The sequence below is a fragment of the Myotis yumanensis genome, unplaced genomic scaffold (genome assembly GCF_028538775.1).
Source record: "Myotis yumanensis isolate MYYU_CA2020_CCGP unplaced genomic scaffold, mMyoYum1.0.hap1 SCAF_1, whole genome shotgun sequence".
Taxonomy (NCBI): Eukaryota; Metazoa; Chordata; class Mammalia; order Chiroptera; family Vespertilionidae; genus Myotis; species Myotis yumanensis.
This window is the reverse complement of record NW_027223752.1, coordinates 16,266,027-16,286,853: the sequence shown is the minus strand read 5'-3', so window position 1 is coordinate 16,286,853 and position 20,827 is coordinate 16,266,027. Positions and strand designations below refer to the sequence as shown.

The 20,827-nt window shown below is 53.3% G+C and overlaps 1 protein-coding gene across 2 annotated transcripts in view; it reads left to right on the top strand.

Annotated features, from left to right (window-relative positions):
* Nucleotides 1–20,827, top strand: part of LOC139010333 (sodium/potassium/calcium exchanger 4) — a 120,110-nt gene that overhangs the window by 61,215 nt on the left and 38,068 nt on the right. The gene's annotated exons all lie outside the window — the stretch shown is intronic.

Genomic DNA, 20,827 nt, shown 5'->3' with positions numbered 1-20,827 from the left:
TCCTCACTGGAGGATATTTTTTTCCATTTTTTTTTTTTTTAGAAAGTGTGGAAGGGAGGGAGGGAGGGGGCAGAGAGAGAGAAACATCAATGTGAGAGAGACACATCTATTGGTTGCCTCCCCCATGTGCTCTGATGGGGCTGGGTGGGACCTGTAATCTAGGTACCTGCCCTTGACTGTGAATGGAACCTGAGGATTTTTGGTTCCCGAGCCGACTCTCTATCCACTGAACCACACTGGCCAGGGCCCACACACACTCTTTTTAGAAATTAAAAAAAAAAATCTCCACCTGAGGATGTGTTTGTATTGGTCTCTTAGAGAGGAAGGGAGTGTGAGAGAGAAACATTGATGTGAGAGAGAAACATTGATAGGTTGCCTCCCGTACACACCCCAGCTGGAGATCGAACCTGCAACCTTACGGGACAACGCTCCGACCAACTGAGCCACCTGGCCAGGGCCCGCATGCCCTCCTCTTACCAGGATAGAGATGAGGATCAGAGACTCGCTCTAACGCATGGGGTCTCAGGGCTCCACCTCCAGAGGTTCTAATGTGGACGAGCCTCCGGTTCCTGCCTTTAAGGCACTCAGGGCGTTTTCTCTCGGTCTGGTGAGAAACTGGGAGGACAGCAGACATGCTCCTGACCCTGAGTTGTGATGGCTGGTAGAGTCTTCTATAGAGAAGCAACAGGAAACGGTAAACACTGCGCACCTCCTCATGGTAATTCACCAGCCACTTCCATTGCTCAGAGGCTGTGGGATGGTGTGAAATCCATCCCAGTGGCGAATCCGCAACGTGCCCTTGGAATGCAGAGGCATCGTTCTCAGAATCCCAGGGAGAAGCCTCCCTCTGTGCCCGGCTCCTCTGCCCCTCCTGGCGGCTCCCGGCTGGGCGGCTTGGCGAGGATCCCTGAGCCACCATGTGGAGCGGCCATCTGTGCGGCTGCTTGAGCCATCTCGGCCTGGAACTATTTGGGTGCCCGTGTGTGTCTTGAAAACAAGCCTGCGATGAGCCCAATGCAGCTCCCTGACGCCCAGCCCAGCGCTCTCTCCTGTTCCAGAAGGAGGGGAGATGGTGCGTGAGAGCAGCTGCCCAGTGTCCTGCAGGAGGCGACGGTCTGAGCTCAGAGGGGATTTAAATTGGCAGGGGGATGGGGGGAGGGGAGCGGGCAGGAGCAAGGCGTGGAGGTTGGAATGGCTGGAGGTTGTGTGCAGGACAGTGGTCAGCCGGGATGCGGGCCCTGGGAGACAGCTGCCAGCGCGCCTGGGACGGTCCCCGCAGGGCCCCGTTTTAGGGGAACGAGGCCGTCGCTGAACGTTCTGTCTGTGATTACCTAACGGCGAACGTCAGGATTTAATAAAAGTAAGAGCCCATCTGGCAGTGAGGCTTTTGCTACCTATAGTATGCTTCTCACCCTAAAGATAGAAGCAAGTGACATATTGATATTTAGAGTTCCTAGAATAAGTAGGATTTGGCTCCAACGCGGTCCTGAGGCAGAAAACTTGCCGCAGGTCAGCAGGAGCCCAGCCCCACCCCTCACAGCTGCTCTTTGAGACCCAGCCATGCAACCCAAGCAGGGGACACGGGGCCAACCCTGAGTAGGAGCCCCCGTCACCCCTCCTCCGTCACAGCCTCAGCACCTGGGCCCCCGCCGGGCTCCGGGCTGGGCCCGGAGGAGGACAGGCCACTGCTCTTACCCCTTTTGCATCCACACATCCAATCTCGGCCTCGTTTCTGTTTTTTTAAACTTCCCTGGCGTTGGCATCTTCAGCTGGTATAAACATTCACCTGGGCCATTGTGGCTGGTACGTTGGTCGTTGGAAACCAGTTGGCAACAGAGAGGTGGTCCAGTGCCTCATCCCCGGGGACAGCAGGGCCACCGAGGGCCTCTGAGGAGTGGCCTGGCACAGCCGCCGCAGGGCTGAGGGGCTAAGAGGTGAGGCTGGCAGCCGGCATAGCACGGGGTGCTGGGGAAGTGGGCGTGTAGGAACCGTTTGGGAAGAAAAATTGGTAGGACTGTTGGAGATGGAAGAAGGGAGGGGGAGGAATCCAGCCTGGGCCCGCCTCCGAGGCCCCCTCTTACTGGCATCTCCTCCTCCTCCCTGCAGCTTCCCTCGTCCTAAGAAGAAGCCTGTTGGCCTCAGTCCCTTGCTTCCCAGGCCCCCGAGCAGCCCGGGGCTGCTGGGATGGGTTCCCTCACATCCGTCCCACCTGGCGGTCTCAAACACCCCCCTGCGATGCTGGCTCAGGTGGGACGGGGTCATTGCTGCGGTGGCTGGGGCACGCTGGGCCGAGCAGGGTGCAGAGTCCCCATCGAGGGAGACGGCTGTGCTCGGCGGAGCTGCACAGGAGGGACACTTGTCTTTCCCGCGGGGCGGCCCTCTCTCTCAGTGGCCGCTTCTTTCCCACAATGAGATCCTCCCAGGCAAGGGTCGTGCGATCCCCTGGTGACTGTACCGTGTTTGAGGATGATCAAGTGGTCGCCTTCCGAGGGCTGCCAGCGAGACTCGGGATCTTAATGAAGGATCATCACAACCCGATCCTGCGGAGCCTGGTTAGAGGACGTTGAAATGCCAGCGCACGCGCGAAATACCCGGGGACAACCCTGTTCATTTATTCCGGCTCAGTCGATCTTAAAATGCGTCTTCAGTAGGAACCAGAGTTACCGAGACCCGGGTTCTGGGAAAAAATCATGTTAATTTCACACCCACGGAGTTAAAAACGTCCCTCCGTGGGGTCCAAATGGCCGTCAACTTGCTTACGCCGCCGGAACTCACCTGGATTCTGACACCTACTAGGCAGGGATGAAGTGTTCCCACTCGGCGGGAGGAACACAAACAGATCTGATGTTTCTTTTCTCCAAGAAGAAGGGTGAGGACAAATATATCTCGGAGACACGAGGAAAAGGCAGTTGGATTTTCACAGAATTTGGGTAGAAAATAACCTGATGCTACTGTTACTGTTCATACACAAGGTGTCAACTGAGGAAGGATCGGTATTTCGTGGCGTGAAATCTTCGGAGCATCTTTAGCCGCCTCCATCCACCTTGACGATGGAGAGATGGGAGCCGGTACCCCCAGCACGTTCTCCCCGGGAGAGCTTTGATCGTGTTCGTTAATTGATTGCAGTGCAATGTATTCGTGGCAGAGGTGGTTGGAGAAGAGAGTTGAACGCGGCCTAAAGAAAGCTTTGCAGAGAAGGAGAATGTGCCTCCTTTGGAAGCCGGGGGTCAGGGAGGAGCGGAGAGTGGGTGGGGCACGGTTTTCAATAAAGGACCAATATGTGGGAACAGGTGGCGTCCTGCTAATGATCTGTAATTATGGTGCTTCGATGAGTGGGTGGAAATCAGATGTTAGCTCAGAGCTGGGGGACACACACCTGCCTATCTACGCACCCACCCCACCCAGAGGACGGGCCAGCCAGGGGGAGGAGACTCAGTGGGGCTTGAGTGGGAAGCTCTGGCCACAGCCACCTCCTTGGGGCCACACCCCAAGGGTGGGGGCTCCTTTTACTCGTGGTTTTGAACCCCGTTCATCTGGACCACCCCTGCCTCCTAGGGGTACATTGAACTGATGCCACTGAGCACGTCATCAGCTATAGCACGAGGGACCACGTCCTGAGTAGCTGCAACGATGAGAAGTTGATTGGTTGGTTCCCTCTGGCACAGCGGTTCTCAACCTGTGGGTCGAGATCCCTTTGGCGGTCGAACGACCCTTTCACAGGGGTCGCCTAAGACCATCCTGCATATCAGATATTTACATGACGATTCATAACAGCAGCAACATGACAGTTATGAAGTAGCAACGAAAATAATTTTATGGTTGGGTCACAACATGAGGAACTGTGTTTAAAGGGCCAGAAGGTTGAGAACCGCTGCTCTGGCAGGAAAGCACCCTGAGGACGGGGTCCCCTGTTTTCCTTGCCTTTTTTGGTTTGTTTCTGCCCGCACTGGCGTGCAGCCGGAGACGCAGACTTCGCAAATGCAAGAGAGTAAGAGCTTTTGTCAATACTCTTGATGCCTGGTGTACACAGTGTGTTTGAAGAGTTATCGGCTGAGGGAAGGAGACAAATCTCCAGTCCCATTGGTACTTTAGCTGGTCCCCGCTGGAGCAGACATCGGGAACTGGGAAAGCGGGTGCCTTCGTGGAGAGGGTTGTTTTCAAAGCATCGCAGCTTCATGGAGAGGGAGGCAGTCCCACGTGGTGGGGCAGGAGGGCAGGAGGAAACAGTGAAGAGAAGAGACACAGCCTCGTCTCACGGTCTCAAAAGGGAAAGTCAGAGTTATGAGCCAGCAGCGCCTGCAAATGAAGCAGCAAGAATTCCTTGCTCCCTCTTACGTGCCTGGCGCTGTGCTAGGAGTTGTCGGCGCCAATGGGAAAATGAAGTGCTGTCCTCAGGGAACTTGAGCTCCAGGTCTGCGAACAGATGGCCCCAGGCAGCTGTGCAGGTTGTGCACTGCACAGCCCTAGGGGGCGCCACTCAAATCATAGACTGTGGACTGGGCTCTGAATTATAACAGCATTCCAATACATGGGAGCAACACGTCTTGAGGAAGGGCCACCTTTTTCTAATTCTAGACACCCCGTGGGCTAGAATGGCCAGAAAGTGGAGGTGGAAAGAGACACAGTGGCAGTACAATGTGACAGTGGCCGGAGTGGATCTGTGTGCCAAGACAGGAGGACTTAGCAGAGGACACCCGTGTACCTGAGCTCCATGGAAAGCCTCACAGAGGGCGGTTCTTGGGAAGACCATCCCCCTGAGCGGTTTACGTAGTGATAGTTCTATAGTGGCAGAGAGATTGTGTTCAACACCCAGGCTGCCTGTGTTCAAATGTGCCCTGTACTGTGTGACCTTGGGCAAGTTACCTAACCTCTCTGTGTCCTATGTGAGTTGCTGCTGACTCCTCAGTTCCCCAGGACTTGTGGCCGGGCAGGTGGTTCTGCAGGGATGAAGCATGGGGAGCAGAGAGGCGTCTCGGTCCTGTCCGTGTGGCCTGATAGACTCACGCCCCTCCCCTGCTAATGATCTGTAACTATGGTACCTCAATAAATGGGAAAAAAATCAGATGTTGACTCAGAGTTGGCGGACACTCCCACCTTTCCTGGGTGCAAACCAAAGTTCAAATACACCCGCTTATAACAAAGCTCATTCTGTTTTCCTCTGTTTTCTGTTTTCTGTCATTCTGTTTTCTGTTGTTACAATGCCCGTAACAACATATGCAATTTTGGGGGTGACCGGGGAGAGGTCAATGGGGGGAAAAGGAGACCTATGTAATACTCTATGTAATACTTTAAACAATAAAGAATTAAAAAATATATGTGCAAATGCATCTAGGCCCATTGCCTGGTTTCCTTGACCAGGGGCTGATAAAAGCCATGGGTTCCAGACATTTAAGCTCTTCATAGTTTGCTGACTGTGTTCGGTCGTCATTTAACTGTACTCTTGGTTCAAGGTACAAGGGCAAAGCTGTTGAACAAGATAAATGTTTGCTGCAGTAAGTAAACCGTATGCCATAAGCAAGACATAAAATGGTTACCCTGGCGTCTGAAAATACCCGTGTGAGGTAGGCAGGGTTATTGAGTGCGAAGTGTGGTCACAACTTAGCTTCGTGTGGCCACCACCTCCTAACTGTGATGGTCCTGACATATACTGGGTTACATATCTCAAGTCTAAACTTTTTCCTTCCCTGAATGTGCATCCTGGGGGACGGCCATGAAGGACATCCAGCCCTTCACATCACCCACCCACACGGCGGTCCACACACAGTGATCAGATCACAGAGGCGGATGCTTCAAAATATGAGAGTCGTGTGTTTGAAAATGTTATTTCCGCCCTGACCGGTTTGGCTCAGTGGATAGAGTGTCGGCCTGCAGACTGAAGGGTCCCAGGTTCTTGTCCAGTCAAGGGCATGTACCTTGGTTGCATGCACATCCCCAGTAGGGGGTGTGCAGGAGGCAGCTGATCGATGTTTCTCTCTAATCGATGTTTCTAACTCTCTATCCCTCTCCCTTCCTCTCTGTAAAAAATCAATAAAATATATTTTAAAAAAAGAAAGAAAAGAAAATGTTATTTCCTTGAAGGTTAGTTAGGATGCCGATCACAGCAGTACCAGGGCAGCCCCCAGTCTCAGCAGCTTCCCCAGTAGAAGGTTATCTTTCACTCCCACACAGTCCAGTGTGAGTGTTGGGCAGGGAGCCTTCCAGGCGGTGACGCAGGGACCCAGGCTCCCTCCATCCCGGCTCTGCCATCTTCACCAGGGCCCCCGTGGAAGGGGGGAGAGCGTTGAAGAGGCACGCCTACTTCTGAAGCACTTTGGGGCAGAAATGGCTCCCAGCCCCGTGGTCTGGCTGACAACATCCTCGGGGGGCAGTTCTCCGGGGCGGCGGCACCTCCACCCTGTGGAAGGGGAGCCCCCTCTGTCCCCTGGCGGTCATGAGCGTTAGCCCCCTCCCCTCCCCACTCCCTAACATTAGTTCAAAGCGGCAGACTCTGTCAGGCTCGAAGAGCACTAATTGGGGTTTGAGGTCCTGGAAACGGGGCCTCAGAAATCAGGGAGAATTTTCTGCTAACTCTTCTAGACAGAGTTGGGGCCAGTCTCCTCTCATCTGTTTCTTCTTCCACAGCCTTCTCTGCAGACTCTGCTAAAAATCTCCCTTTGGGCACTCGCTCCCCACCCCCTCCACATATGCTCCGTGCCTACGTTCCCCTCCCCCCTTGTCTTCAGCCAGACCCCTCGTTCTCGCCAGGCTGCTGCTGCCCAGCATCACGAGGTAAAGCTGATGGGGCTAACTTATACTCACATGGAGTCGGCGGATGGCTCTTTCTCTCGGGGACATAATTGCAGTTTTAAAAGAAGATGTTTGAACAAGCTTCGCTCTGGGCTTCCCAGAGCCTCAGTTTAGTGACTTTGTTAGAAGAGAGAGAGAGTCATGTGAATTTAAACACAGATTAAAAAAAGAAACAGAAAAAAACATATTCGTCCTTGTGTGTGGGTCCTATGCGTGTCTGAGCAGACAGAAATACAGTGTAGTGATGAGGTATTGACTGCCTGTGTTCAAACGCCAACTTTCCCACTTGCTGTGTGACTGTGGGCAAGTTACCTAACCTCTCTGTGCTTTAAACACAGCTAATGCAGAAGTGTCTGTAATATTTCTGGAGTGGTGTGTGCCCAGCCAAGCAGACCAGGTAGACCAGTTAACCCTTCAATTGGGAGTTACATCCTGGTCCAGGGAAATGACAGGATTTAACCCCTAGAGTGCCAGGGAGCGCAATTGCGCTTCTCCTGTCTTTCGCCAAAAGTGCCGGGAGCTCTATCAAAGCTTCGAAATGGCGTCCAGTTCTAAGTCTGCTTTTATTAGTGATGATGATATTGCTAAATATGTCAATGTAGTAAAGGTTTCCTTAAGTTTTTGAATATGTAACTTCATTTACTTGCGATTCATAATTTTTTTCCTAAACTGTAAAATCAGCAAAAAATGCCTTGGCAATTTTAGCATAGTTCCTAGGATATTGGTTGGCACTCAAAGCGTTAAGAACAGGGCTTAGGAGCTATTTGCATTTGCAATAAAGGGCAACATATGAACCCGAGTGGAAGCTTTTCTCTCTGCCCCTGAGTGGTCAAGATGAGGAGCCAGGAGCTGTTTTAGCACAGGCCTCCCCTCAGCAGTGTCTTGCATTAAGACTGATAACAGCATTCAAATCAGTTTGCAGGGTGATTGGATACAACGAAGGCAGCAGAATTGATATATATATACTAGAGGCCTGGTGCACAAAATTCGTGCAGCAGGGAGGGGGGGGGGTATCCCTCAGCCCGGCCTGTACCCTCTCCAATCTGGGACCCCTTGGGGGATGTCCGACTGCCGGTTTAGGCCCGAACCGGCAGTCGGACATCCCTCTCACAATCTGGAACCACTGGCTCCTAACCGCTCACCTGCCTGCTTGCCTGATTGCCCCTAACCACTTCTGCCTGCCAGCCTGATTGCCCCCTAACTGCTCCCCTGCCAGCCTGATCGCCCCCAACTGCCCTCCCCTGCCCTCTCCTGCCAGCCCGATCACCCCCAACTGCCCTCCCCTGCTAGCCTGATCACCCACAACAGCCCTTCCCTGCCGGGACCTGCCTCCTCCATGCCACGCGGAGCCACGGGACCCCCAGGCCTCACCGCATGGAGCAGCCTCTGGGCCCCACCTCCCCTGTGCACATGGCCATCTTGTGGTGGCCATCTTGTGACAATGTCACGTGTGAGAGTGCGAGGACCATCTAGGTTTTTATTAGTATAGATATGTTGAGGTGGGGTGCGGTGGGCTCGTTCCTAGTGTGGATGCAGACAGAAGTGATTGCCAATGAACCAGTGTTGACAAGGAATGCTCATATGGTATATGTATGCCTGTTGCTGTGGCAGGGGCTGGGAGAGAAGAGAAAAAAAAGAGAAAGAGACAGAGAGGGAGAGAGAGATTTGTTTCAAATTCACAAGGGGGTATGAGTCAGGATGGGAGAAGGGGGTGAATAAATTGACCTGGGATTCGAATCTATTCTTGTATTCCTTGTGGTTAGAGCGAGTCTTCTGGGTTTACTTGTTGAAGGAAGTGGCTTACTTCATTATTTACCTGATTGTCCCAGAATAGCAAGCAATTAGTGCCTGTGTTGGAAACTGCAGCTAGCGCTCCCTGTGCACGTGTGTGAGTTCATGCACCTCGGACGCATTGAGGTGGGCTGGCTGTTTTCAGATGATGGCCGTGAGCAGCGGGCCAAGATGGAAAGACTCCAGGCATTGGAGCCAGGCCCAGCTGGCTTGGGATGAGTTCTTGGCTGCTGCTTACCGGCGGGATGGCCTCAGGCAAGTCACTTAGCCTTTCTGAGCCTCAGTTTCTCCTCTGCCAAGCGGGGATTAGGAGACTTCCCGTCAGGTGGTAATTAGGATCAAGGAAGATGATGACGTACAAATGTTGGCTCCTTTATTTCTCTGTACAGGGTGTCTCAGAAACATGCACACACACTTGAACAGCTGATAGCTCAATTGAGGTTACTTTCTTTTCAGCCAGACTAAGCTTTGAACAAAGGAAATTCATCCTAAAATGCTACTGAAAGTTTGAAAATGCAGTTTGAAGTACAAACACTGCCTTCATAATTATTCAAAGTGTGTATACATTTTGGGGGATATAGTGCCCCCCCCCCCCAATATACACACTTTAACAGTGGATAAAACTCACTTAATTTTCACTCCTTTTCAGGTTTAACTGATTTGAAATAATGGGTGAAGCCAGACTAAGCTTGGAACAAAGAACATTTATCCTCTAGACCAGCGGTTCTCAGTCTGTGGGTCGCGACCCCTTTGGCGGTTGAATGACCCTTTCACAGGGGTCGCCTAAGACCATCCTGCATATCAGATATTTACATTACAATTCATAACAGTAGCAACGTTACAGTTATGAAGTGGCAACGAAAATAACTTTATGGTTGGGTCACAACATGAGGAGCTGTATTTAATGGGCCAGAAGGTTGAGAACCACTGCTAGACTTTTTTATGGGGACACATAAAAGCTAAAGTTTACGGTACCAAACTGACAACAGTTGACGCGTTGAGAGCGCACAGAGAGAGCGAACGAAATGATTCTCGATGTTTGCGATTCCGTTGCTTCGCGTTATCAGCAGTGCCTGGACCAGAGTGGGCATCGGTTTGAAAACAGGTGTTGACCAAAACAGTCATTCATTTCTGCAGATTTTTTTACGTTTTGAAAATGAACTGTGTGCTAATACAACTGACGTTATAATCATTCATAGTGTGTATACAATATTTGGGTCACCCTCTATTTGTCTCAACCCTTCCGTTGTTCTGAAGCAGGTTAATCTTGACCTGTCCTCCCAACAGGAAGTCTCCCCTCGGGAACATTTAGTGAGAGCAGAAATATTTATGGAGCATGTTCCTCACGGTGAGGCCCTCGGGAGCTTTGGTTCCGGTGTGTGAATTACAAGCCACCATCCTCAGGACGGAGGGAAATATCCCAGGGGCTGGAGTGTTCTGAGATAAGCTACAGGCAAGGGAACCTGGCCCAAGGACATCTGGCTCAGTCTTGGGGTGCAGGGGGTGAGCCGAGTGTGAGTGGGGCTCTGGCTGGGGTTTCTGTGCACAGGGGTGGGGCAGGGGCAGAGCAGCCTATGGGAAATGGCCCCTGGGCCAGTGCTGAGTGACGGTCGGGCTCCTCCGCCTCTGCATTCGCAGTCATTCGACTTGCTCTGGGTCACTGAGTCCCCAGCAGCCCAGCAAGCTGACATCAGCAACTCCAGGTCCTAAGAGGAGGTGACGTTTAGCAACTGGGTAGAGGAATGGGCCTGGGGTGGGGAGTGGGACTGGACGGTGTTGGGTGGGGAGGTTGCTGGTGCTGGGAACCACCCAGGAAGCCTTTCTCTGCAGAGCTGACCAAGCTGGGGGCTGCGTTAGGCTGTGGGGCACAGAGACGAACAGTTGCCCAGAAGCAAGGAAACAGAAATCTGACATTCTTTAAGTTTAAGAGCTCCTTTGGTTTGCCCAGCCAGCCTGGCTCAGTGGTTGAGCACGGACCTACGAACCAGGAGGTCACGGTTCGATTCCGGGTCAGGGCACATGCCCGGGGTGCGGGCTCCATCCCCAGTGTGGGGTGTGCAGGAAGCAGCCAATCAATGTTACTTTTTCATCTTTAATGTTTCTATATCTCTTTCCCTCCCTTCCTCTCTGAAATCAATAAAATGTGTGTGTGTGTGTGTGTGTGTGTGTGTGTATAGTACCTTTGGTTCTAGAACTTTTTATTGAAGGGTAACATACCTGTAGGAAAGTCCACTTAATATGTTTTCAGAAACTGAACATACCCAGGTCAGCAGCACCCAGATAAGAAACAAAATACACTTGACCCTGAACAAGGTGAGGGTTAGGGCCACTGACCCCCCTCGAAGTTGAAAATCCATGTATAACTTTTGACTTCCCCCAAACTTAACCAATAACCCAGTGTCCACTGGAAGCCTTACCGATGAATATAGTCAGTTAACGTATTTTTGCATGTTATATGTATAACATACTGTACTCTTACAATAACGTAAGCTAGAGAAAAGAAAACGTTACTAAGAAAATGATAAGGCAGAGAAAATACATCTATAGTATGTATTGAAAAATATCCACATATCAATGGACCTGGACAGTTCAAATCTGTGTGGTTCAAGGGTCAACTATATTACCAGCCCCGTGTGGCCTCCTGTATCCCCTTCTAGGCATCCCTACCTCACGCCCTATCCCCATCCCCAGGGTAGGGCAACCACTCGCCTGACTCATAACAGCAGGGGTTCGTTTTATAAGGGCAGCTTTCGAAGGTAAGAGTCCACAGACACCCACAAGTGTGGTGTCATCGGCTGCACGGAATAGCAAACGTGTTCTGAGCCCTCGCTGTGTGCTGGGCCGTCTCCCACACCTTTGCACAGACCCTCGGGCACCAACCTCTGGAGGATTCTGAAAGGTAGGGACTAACAGGAGGCCTGTCTTACAGATAGGAAACCCCGGCACAGCCAGTTCAGAGCCTTGCCCTTGGCAAGCGGCGGAGCAGGAATTTAAGGCTGCGGAGGACCACTTGCCCACGTGGCCTCTGCGTCGCGGTGGAGGGCTCCGGTCCTTGGAGGTGCCGTATGGCCCCTGAGAAAGCAGGATGACCAGAAGCAATTGTGAATTTAGGAGTTGGGTTACGAAACTATAAATGCAGCCCAAAACAAGGGTCTACACACTCCTGACGCTTGCACACGTGGGAGGCGTGTTCATTTCGTGTTCACTCAATGCACATGGGTTGGAGCACCTCTTAGGCCAGGGGTGGGGAACCTCTTTTCTGCCAAGGGCCATGTGGATATTTATAACATCAATCGAGGGCCATACAAAATTATCAACTGAAAAATTAGCCTGCTGTATTTGGTGCAACATTTAATTAACTCACCCCTAGTGCCTTGGCGGAGCCAGACCAGATGATTTTGAGGGTCTTACATGGCCCGCAGGCAGGATGTTCCCCACCCCTGTCTTAGGCAAACTCTGAGTTCTGTCCTCAGATGGAGAATCGCTTCTCTGGTCCGGTCCTTTCACATACAGATAAGGAGACCAGGCCCCAGACGGTGGAAGTGACTCGCCAGAGGTCACCCATTCAACGAGTATCAGGGCTGGGACTCAGACCCCAGTGCGTGGACTCCCTGTACGGTGCTCTTTCCATTCTTCCCTGCTCCCCCATTAATCAGCTTCTCTGTGCACATGTTTCATGGAAACTCACAGTTGAGTTGAATATTCTAGAGCCTCTGTTGGGTCTCAGGCCGGGATCCCAAGCTGCCCACCCACATCCCCTCCCTAGCTGTGGAATCGGGGTGAGACTCCCCAGCAGAACGCCGTGGCCCGATTACTCTCTCTGCCCAGGGAGCTGCTGCTAACAGCCAACATTTTCCATGCCCAGCGTGAGGCCTGCCCCTTTCCCAGCCATCTCTGGGACCAGGTAATTCCCTTCCTTCATTTAGGCTCTTACCCGAACACATTTATAGCCGGGGTCCCGGGAGCCCTCTGGAGCTGCCTCGGTTGTTTGTATGAGGCAGAAGCAGGTCCCTGAAGCTCATGGGTTTTCTGAGCACTCGGTCGGTGATGAAGGAGGAGGAGGAGGGGGAGGAGAAATCCATTCCGCCTGCTGTTGCTTTTCAGAGAGTTGCCTCTAGCTCAGACTTCTTGGTGCCCTGGGGTTATGTGCCTCCATTCTGGCACCAGCAATTATTGAGCACCTACTGTGTTTAAGGGGCACTGTCTAGAGAAAAATGAGGTAGATGCAAATGCTCTTAGACAAGGCCATTTGTCAAACAGCCCTCGAAGGTGGGCACTTTGTCCCATGTGATTCCCAGGGCAAGGCCTCTGCCCTCCAGGGCTCCATCCTAACAGCAGCCAGATGTCTGAGGACTTGGGTTGCAAGTCACAAGAGCCCAGCCTGGACGGGCCTGAGCAAGTGATGGGAAACAGTTTGCTCCTGAACTGGGAGGTCCAGGGTGGGCGGTAGGTATGGCTGCCTCCAGGGGTCGCCGGTGGCATCAGAATCGGCTCAGCTCTCTTTCATGCTGGCTTTCTTCCCTGGCCGTCTCTGTCTACACAGAGGCCCCGGAAAGTCAGGGCTTGCATGTGACCACGTTTGGGCTTAGCAGAAAGAAACGTCTCCTTTCTCCAACGTCCTGGGGCTGACTCTTTGGACCATTCACTGTCTCTGAACCAACCCTATGTCCCTGGGGCGGAACCGGCCCCACTCAAACCACACAGACCAGAACAGGGGAGGGTGTTGCCCGAGGAGGGCCAGGGCTCTAGGGTGCTGGCGGGACAAACAACAGGCGTCACCGTTATCAACTGCCTGGCACCCCAAGTGGCCAGCTCTGGGGCAATCCGGCTCTGACAGGCTGGCCTGCATTTGGGCCAGACGCCTCTGTCCTCTGGGGCACAGGGTGTATGGACACAAGTCTTCTGACCCGTGTCATCACCTGTCATCACGTGTCATCACAGTGCCCTCTTGTCACCCCAGCCAGAGACCTCATACTCCTCCCCCCGCCTTCCCCTCAGTCTTCCATCCCAGGGCTCAGGTGGCCACGGCCCTCATGCCTCTGTCCCTCCCTCATCACACCTTAGCCCAGCAACCTCTACCCCAGGTCCCTGAATGACATTAACAAGAAATGCCACAGGGACAGGTTTCAGCAGAGCTTTAGTGGAATCCGAGAGAGGGAACAATTACCTCTAATTCAGAAAGGTCTCTGTCTCCCCACCATCCGGAATGACATTTCTGAAACAGGCATCGGCAAGCGACAGCCCTCAGGCCAAGTCCAGCTCACCACCTGTGTGTAGATGGCCCGCGAGCGAAACGTAGTTTCTAGGTGTTTAAACGGTTGGGGTAAACTTAGAAAGAAGAATAGTGGGTGACACATGAAGATGATGTGGAATCTGTATTTCAGTGAACACGAATAAAGTTTTATTGGCACCCGCCACGCCCATTTGTTTATGTTACATATGGCTGCTTTCACGCCGCAGGGCGGAGTCCAGGAGCTGCAATGCAGACCATATGGCCTGCAAAACCTAAAATACTTACTCTCTGGCTCTTTACAGAAATAAGTTTGCCAATTGTTGGTTTAAAATGCGCTACTCCTGTCATTCCTGAGCTCATACATCTTCTAGGGCTCCCCGGGGTCACTGGGACACGGCTAGGTTCCTATCCTGCACTGAGGGTCCTCCTGTCTGGTTCCACCAGTATCTCTTTCCATTGTCCCCTCCCCTGGCTCCTCCCTCCGCCTTGGCTCCTGCAGCACAGAACTCCCAGTCTCCTGGCTCCCTCCCACCTTCCTGCCTCAGCATCCAGTTCTCCCTTTGCTAGAAAGCCTCTCTCCTCCTTCCTGGGGAGAAGCCAGGAAACCCTTCGGAGCCCAGCTGTCTCGTCTCCTGCTCTTCCCCCAGTCATCCTTTCTGAGTTAGACGTAATTGTTCCCTCTCTCGGATTCCACTGGAGCTCGTAGAGACCTCTCCCTATGGCATTTGTCTTGTTATAGTCACCACCAGCTACACATCTGTCTCCCCCTTCCCGGGTAGATTGCACACTCGGCCTGATTTATCCTGATTCCTTCGCAGCTTAAATCCTCCCGGCGGGTGGCGCTTGTCTGAAGGAATGAAAGTGGGGGTTGCTGCTGTTGCAGGGATAGAGCTGCGGGTTTAGAGGAACACACCGTGGGGCGGCGGCCCAGGCGCCTGGCAGGAGGGATCTAGGAGGCCGAGCCAGGCCCAGCAAGGAGGGGTTGTCTTTGTGCATGTCCTGGCTAAGACGGGTGAGAGATGTGTCCTTGTGGAAGGACGTGGATTTGGGTTGAGTTCACGGAACTTTAAGGAGACAGTGGGGTACAGGGAAGGGGGGAGAATCAGAGAGCTTTCTAGCATGTTCCTAGCCACCCACTTTGGGTAGCGAGTTCTGTGGGCGGGAAGGATCTGTGTTGAACAGCAGGTGGGTCGGTAGCGACACCGGGTGTGAGCGGAGAGAGTGGGCAGGACTGAACTCCCAGGAGGCAGGCGAGGCAGGTGATAGGGTTCCGTGGACAAGGACGACAGCCGCCATTTAACTCACCTGACTCCCAGCCCAGCATCTCTCGCCCCGTATGTCATTTTGGGGGAAGGAGGCCGTCCTGTGCCCTGTAGGATGCTTAGCTGCATCCTGGGCTCTGCCCACCAGAGGCCAGGAACACCCCTGTCCCTGTTGTGACAGCCAGAACGTCCCCAGAGGTCACCTGGGCGGGAGGGGCACATGCCCCGCTGAGAACCACTTCCCCCGTGACGGCGTCGCTCACTTCCCGTCGTGGGAGACTGGTTTCTGCATTTGACCGGTACTCTCGTAAGACACTAGAAGGCTGCATCCCTGGAAAAATGGCCTCGGACTTGGTTGTCACGTGTCTGATTGTACGAAAAGTGTTTAAATGCTTCATCTCACTCTCTCCTATCACATTGTCCCGGACCACATGCTAAGCACAGCTCTAGACCCCAAAAAATCAGAGATCATTCTGTGCTCGGGGGAAAGTCACCGTGCGCTCCGGGATCTGTGTCACGTCCAGGCCCTGGATCCAATGTGTGTTAGTCACCTTGGGCAGTGACTTTGCCTCTGTGTGTGCCCACGCACACGGGGGTGGGGGTGGGTGGGGGGCATTGTTGGACCCACTGAGGCAAGGTGATGACTCGCCTCTCCTCAGAACGAGTTTGGGCTGCTTTGGGGATAACACCTCAGTGGAGCCTGCTGTCGCTCGGAATCCCCCTGGGGGCAGCTGGAGCCGTACTTCCCTGCTGGTCTCCTTAGTTGTTTCACCCCCTGGTCATTCCCCAAAGCTGCAGGCTGTGGGGCCAGAGGTCAGAGGTCAGGCTCCTGCTGGCACCTCGCTCTGCCAGGCTGTCCCTGGACGCAGGCCAGAGTCCAGGATGGCGTCTTTCCATGTGGGGGTCAACCTCGGAAGGTGAAGGCGCTTGCCTTCCGTCCTGTGGCCCAGAATGGGCTCGTAAACGATGGCGGATGCGGGAGTTTAAAGCCTTAAACTCTTGAGATGGAGAGACATCCCCAGCACCTTTCTGGGAGACATGGTGCTTGGTGTGTGTGTGTGTGGTGGCGGGGGGATGGGGGGTGAGAATTGAGAAGGGCCAGTGATTTCTATGGTGTTGCCATTTTAACCTAAATATAAGGTGTAGTGCACGTGGTGGAGGATCCGGAGTATTGGGCAGGTAAGTCGAGGGGAGCGAGGCTGGCGGGACAGGGAAGCATGCAACTGAGCTGAGAAGCACAGTAGCCGGGGTCTCGCCAGTGACCTCACGCTCCCCTTCCTGGGAGGCAGTGGGCTGGCTGGGCGGGAGCTGAGGCTAAAGGAACTCGCTGGACTCCCAGTCCCGTGTGCGTTGTCCGAGTCTTTGCTGCCTCACGGATCTTCATTTTGTTGATATTTTTGAAGAGGGCGGGAGGGTGGTCCTGAGAAGAGGTCTAAGCGGAGAAAAGGTCACAGGTGCAGGTTCCGTGAGCTCGTGTGGTTCCTCTTCCATTTTACTCTGTGACTTGATGAAATCTCCTGTTTGTAACAGCTAGTAACCCCCGCAAACCTCACAAGGCTTTGTGGAAACGAAGGAGCGAAGTAATTTTCCACCAGCTCCCGGAGGAAAGCCAAGAATAAAATCCAGGCCCTAGTGGCTCTTTGTCGGAAATGTTTTTAACAGAAGCAGAGGGTGAGGATTAGCACAGAACTTAAACAGAATGAGGCAGACTTTTTGTCCCGATCTAAGGAAAGAGGAATTGTGTGTCCAAATTACAACTGTCAGTCACTCTCCTCCCTGCATTTGGCATCCCGTGGCCACCTTCTCTGTGTGTCCGCCTCTCTCCTCATAGGTTCCTAATCCACTATGACCCCACTTTAGCATCTGCAGAGACCTCATGTATGGCCTGAGTTGTGGCCCCTCAAAATCCGTATGTTTGAAGCCCTAACCCGCAAAGTACTGGTATTTGGATAGAACACTTTTAGGGAGATAATTAAGGTTAAATTGTCAGAGGTCATAGGGTGACCCCTAACCTGATAGGACTGGTGTCTTTATACGAAGAGAAAGGGACCCCAGAAGAAGGACCAGGAGGACACAGCAAGAAGGGGGCCATCTGCAAGCCCCGAGAGAGGCCTCCCCTGCTGCCATCTCGATTTTGGACTTCCAGCTTGCAGAACTGTGAGAAAATAACTGCCTGTTGTTAAGCCCCCTCCCGCAAGTTTGTAGTATTTTGTTTCGGCAGCCCCAGCAGTCTAATATACCTCGTTTCTAAATAAGGCCCTGCTCTGAGGTTCCTGGTGGACATGAATTGGGGGGGGGGGGGGCGGGGGGACACCATGGAACCCATCATGGGGGCATATTTAGCTTTCTGTGGCTGGTCTTGAGTTAGAAGCAGACACGAACAGTGGGGAAGCTGCGCCGCATGGACCGCGTCCTGACCCTCTGGGCCAGTCGTTGGGCTCTCTGGATAGGCCGTGGGTCAGAGTTCTGTTGTCCTGTGTGGTCTGGCCGTTGCCCGTTTGGACGTTCAGGCTCTCGTCATTCTGCTGCTAAGCAGCTGTGATGCTGACTGAAGCACCTGAGCTCTCTGCACTCCAGTGTTCTTCCTCCCCTTTAGCGTGGGAGGCTGGGCGGTCCTCCGTGGGTGGGACCAGGGTGCTCAGCGTCAGGGCAGGGAGAGAGGTGGGGACGGCCAGGATGGCGTAGGGCATGTTGCCCCAGGGATTTTGATGAGCCCATGTTCCTCCTCGGTGGAGAGCCGTCGGACCAGCCTTCAACTCCACGGTGGTTGCTCCTGGAGAGAGCGATCCTTCCGCTGGGTCTTCCAGCCCTACTTTTATTTTCCCTGTTACTTCATCTCTTTTGGAATGTGCTGAACGATAGAGAGAGAGAGAGAGAGAGAGAGAGAGAGAGAGAGAGGATTTTAAATTCCTTTTCATGCTGATTAAACCAACGACGTAATCTCATTGTTTTGACTCTTGCCTGGGACAGGAGGGTGGTGGTGAAAAACCTAGACATCCCCATTGTTGCCCGTGAAAGGTGCAAAGTTCTTAAGTTACCTCACATCACAGAATGGCAGGCATTTTTTTGCTCTTGGTTTCTGGCCCTTGGGTGGCTCCTACGACACGTCAGTGAAAATGACAGAAATGTGAAGTTATTTAAATTACTTCCCAGCCTTCCAGTCTAGCTTTCATAGTTTCAGAATAAATGTCAGGGTTTAGAATGCGGGGTTATTTTTAACCAGTGTAGACAGCAAAGAGAGAATGGCATGTTTTGGGGCAATTTTACTCCTTTTTGAAGAATTCAAATCACAGTTTATATCCCCCGAAGAGCATCGACTAATTGAAAGGTTTGCGAAAGCTGGGCATGTAATGGGAGGGCGTCTCGGTCAAGCTCTCCCACTGGGAAGGTGGTGGCTCAGCACCGAGCAGGGAGGTGGTGGGTACACAGCCCTGCATGTCTCAGAACCCAGAGAAGTGCCCACCGCAAAGAATGAACCTTACTGTGTGTAAGAGAGCTGGGTGGATGAATGGACAGATGGTCCTTCATTCATTCATGCATATGTTCATCCCTGTCCAAATGGGAAGTGGTCAGTTTGATGAAATGTTTCAAGGACATCAAGGAAGGCGAGTGACAGGTTCCGTGGGTCCATGGGTGATGAACACGCCTGCAAGGGAGGGTCCTCTCAGCGGAACTGGCCTAGAAGATGCCATGTGGCCCTAGCTGGTTTGGCTCAGTGGATAGAGGCAGGTTGACAGCGGAGAGGGAGACACCTGGGAGTGAGGAGAGGGGTGTGTCTAGAACCAGGAGTGGTGGAGAAGCCAGTTCTGGGCACTGAGGTCCAAAGGAAAGAATCCCGGGGCCGGGGGGGCGGGGGGGGGATTGGCCGCTGAGCGGTTTGTAGCTTTTCCTCCCCTCCTCCCCCTGCTCCCCACCTTCACCCCATGAGAGGGGCAATGCTGGGATCATCCCTGGCTTCCCGGCTGGGCTCCACCTGCAGACACGCCTCTTCTCCCCCACCCCTCGCCCCGGGATTTCTGCAGCTTATCGGCTTAGGCCTCCTGTGCGCACCCTGTAGATTCCTCTTTGTCTCTGGTGGGGATTTGAGCGGCCGGCAGGCTCGGCGCCTCTAGACTTGCAAGAATCTCACCCTTGAACGTGGATGGGGCTTTGGATCTCAGCAAACCCCCGGAGAAGAGAAAAAAAGGTTTCTCAGGAAGCTGGGATTTAAACCGCATCCACACCGAGGTGGTAACACAGCCCGTCTTTCCTCACCCACTCTCTTCCCCACTAAACTGGCTTTACCTTCTCTTTTGCCTTCACAAACCAAGGCTGCTCCTCTGGGACAGTGGGGCCAGAACGCGCACTGAGGGAGGAGTCTGTGAGTCAAGGTCCTTACAGCCTGACCGGCTGAGTGTCGTGCAGACGTTCCCTCTTGTTTAATTCCTGCAGCAGCCTGGCCCGTGTAGGGGAGGGAATTGCCTCGAGGTGTTAAATAACTTGCCAAAGTCATGACAGAAATAAGGAGCAGAGGCACTTCCTGAACCCTAAGTCACCTGCTTCTAGGGACCGTGTGCTGAGCCCTGCACAGGCGTCTGCAGTAGAGTTGTTGCTATTGGTGACAAGGAAGGGGGAGACAGAGTTCTGGCCGTGCGTGCCCCATGGCCTGCACCCCCAGCACCAGTTTCCAGGGGGGTTGAACCCCTGAACTGGGAGTGCACTGGTCCCAGTTACCAGCTGCTGCCTGGGGAGGGCAGAGTGGCCACCTGCCTGCTTGCAGCCTTTGACACCCGGTAGTGGTGACTGTTTCATGACCTCAAGTGGCCACGGGCCGCGGCTGCAGAAATAAAGGGACAGAGAGATGAAGTGACTCAGCCAGGGTCCCACAAGCTGGTGGGTAGTTGAGCCAGGACTCTCTCCAGGTCTCCTGTCGGCCAGTGCAGGGCGCTTTCCAGTCGTGTTCGACCAGCCCCTGACCAGGGAGGGGAACACAGGGACCCCTGTGAGTCCTGGCTCAGGTGGCCCGGGGCCTTGAGCCGGTCGCTCTCTGCTCTGAGCCTCATCGGGAAAGCAGGAACGTTTTTGGCTGCAGCGCCTGCCTCAGGGGTCAGGATGTGTCCCGAAGACTTGGGTGGGCACAGAGGGCGAAGGGGCATTGGCAGCTGGCAGCGCTGCTGGTTACTCGCTGTCGTTGCTGGCAGATTAGGGCCTGAGCGGCATTTGCTCCCCTCGGCAGCCTGCAGCGTGCGCGTGGGGCTGCAGGGCCGGGTGCTGTGGCTGAAGCAGAATTCTGTTCCCAGCAAGGACAAAGCCATTTATAATCCATGCTCCCTCCCTGCCGGAGGCCAGAAGATAATGTCCTCGAAGCAACAAGGCAGCATTACTTTATTCTAATTTTCAAAGCATTCCCAGGACTGGATAAATCACCAGCGCTCAGAACGCTGGTTTGGAGAACCAGGGGCGATCTCAAGTTTTCATGGCAGAAATGCCTGTCGATCCCAGACAGTTAGTTACATCATTTCTCCTGGAAGCAGTGCTCCCTCCCTGAGCCGGCAGACCTTGCAGCGGATCCATGACCTTCACCTGACAGAGCAATTCCGTTGCATAAATTTGGTCACAGGGAAAAAAAAAAACCACACACACAAAACACCAGAAGTGAAAGAATCTATATTTCATTAAATTGCGGCTTGTTGTACAGTGGGAGCGTTTTCTGGGCGTGTGGGGAGCAGATGTTTTCTGTGTCTTATTGGGAGAATCTAATCTTAAAAACCAGAAG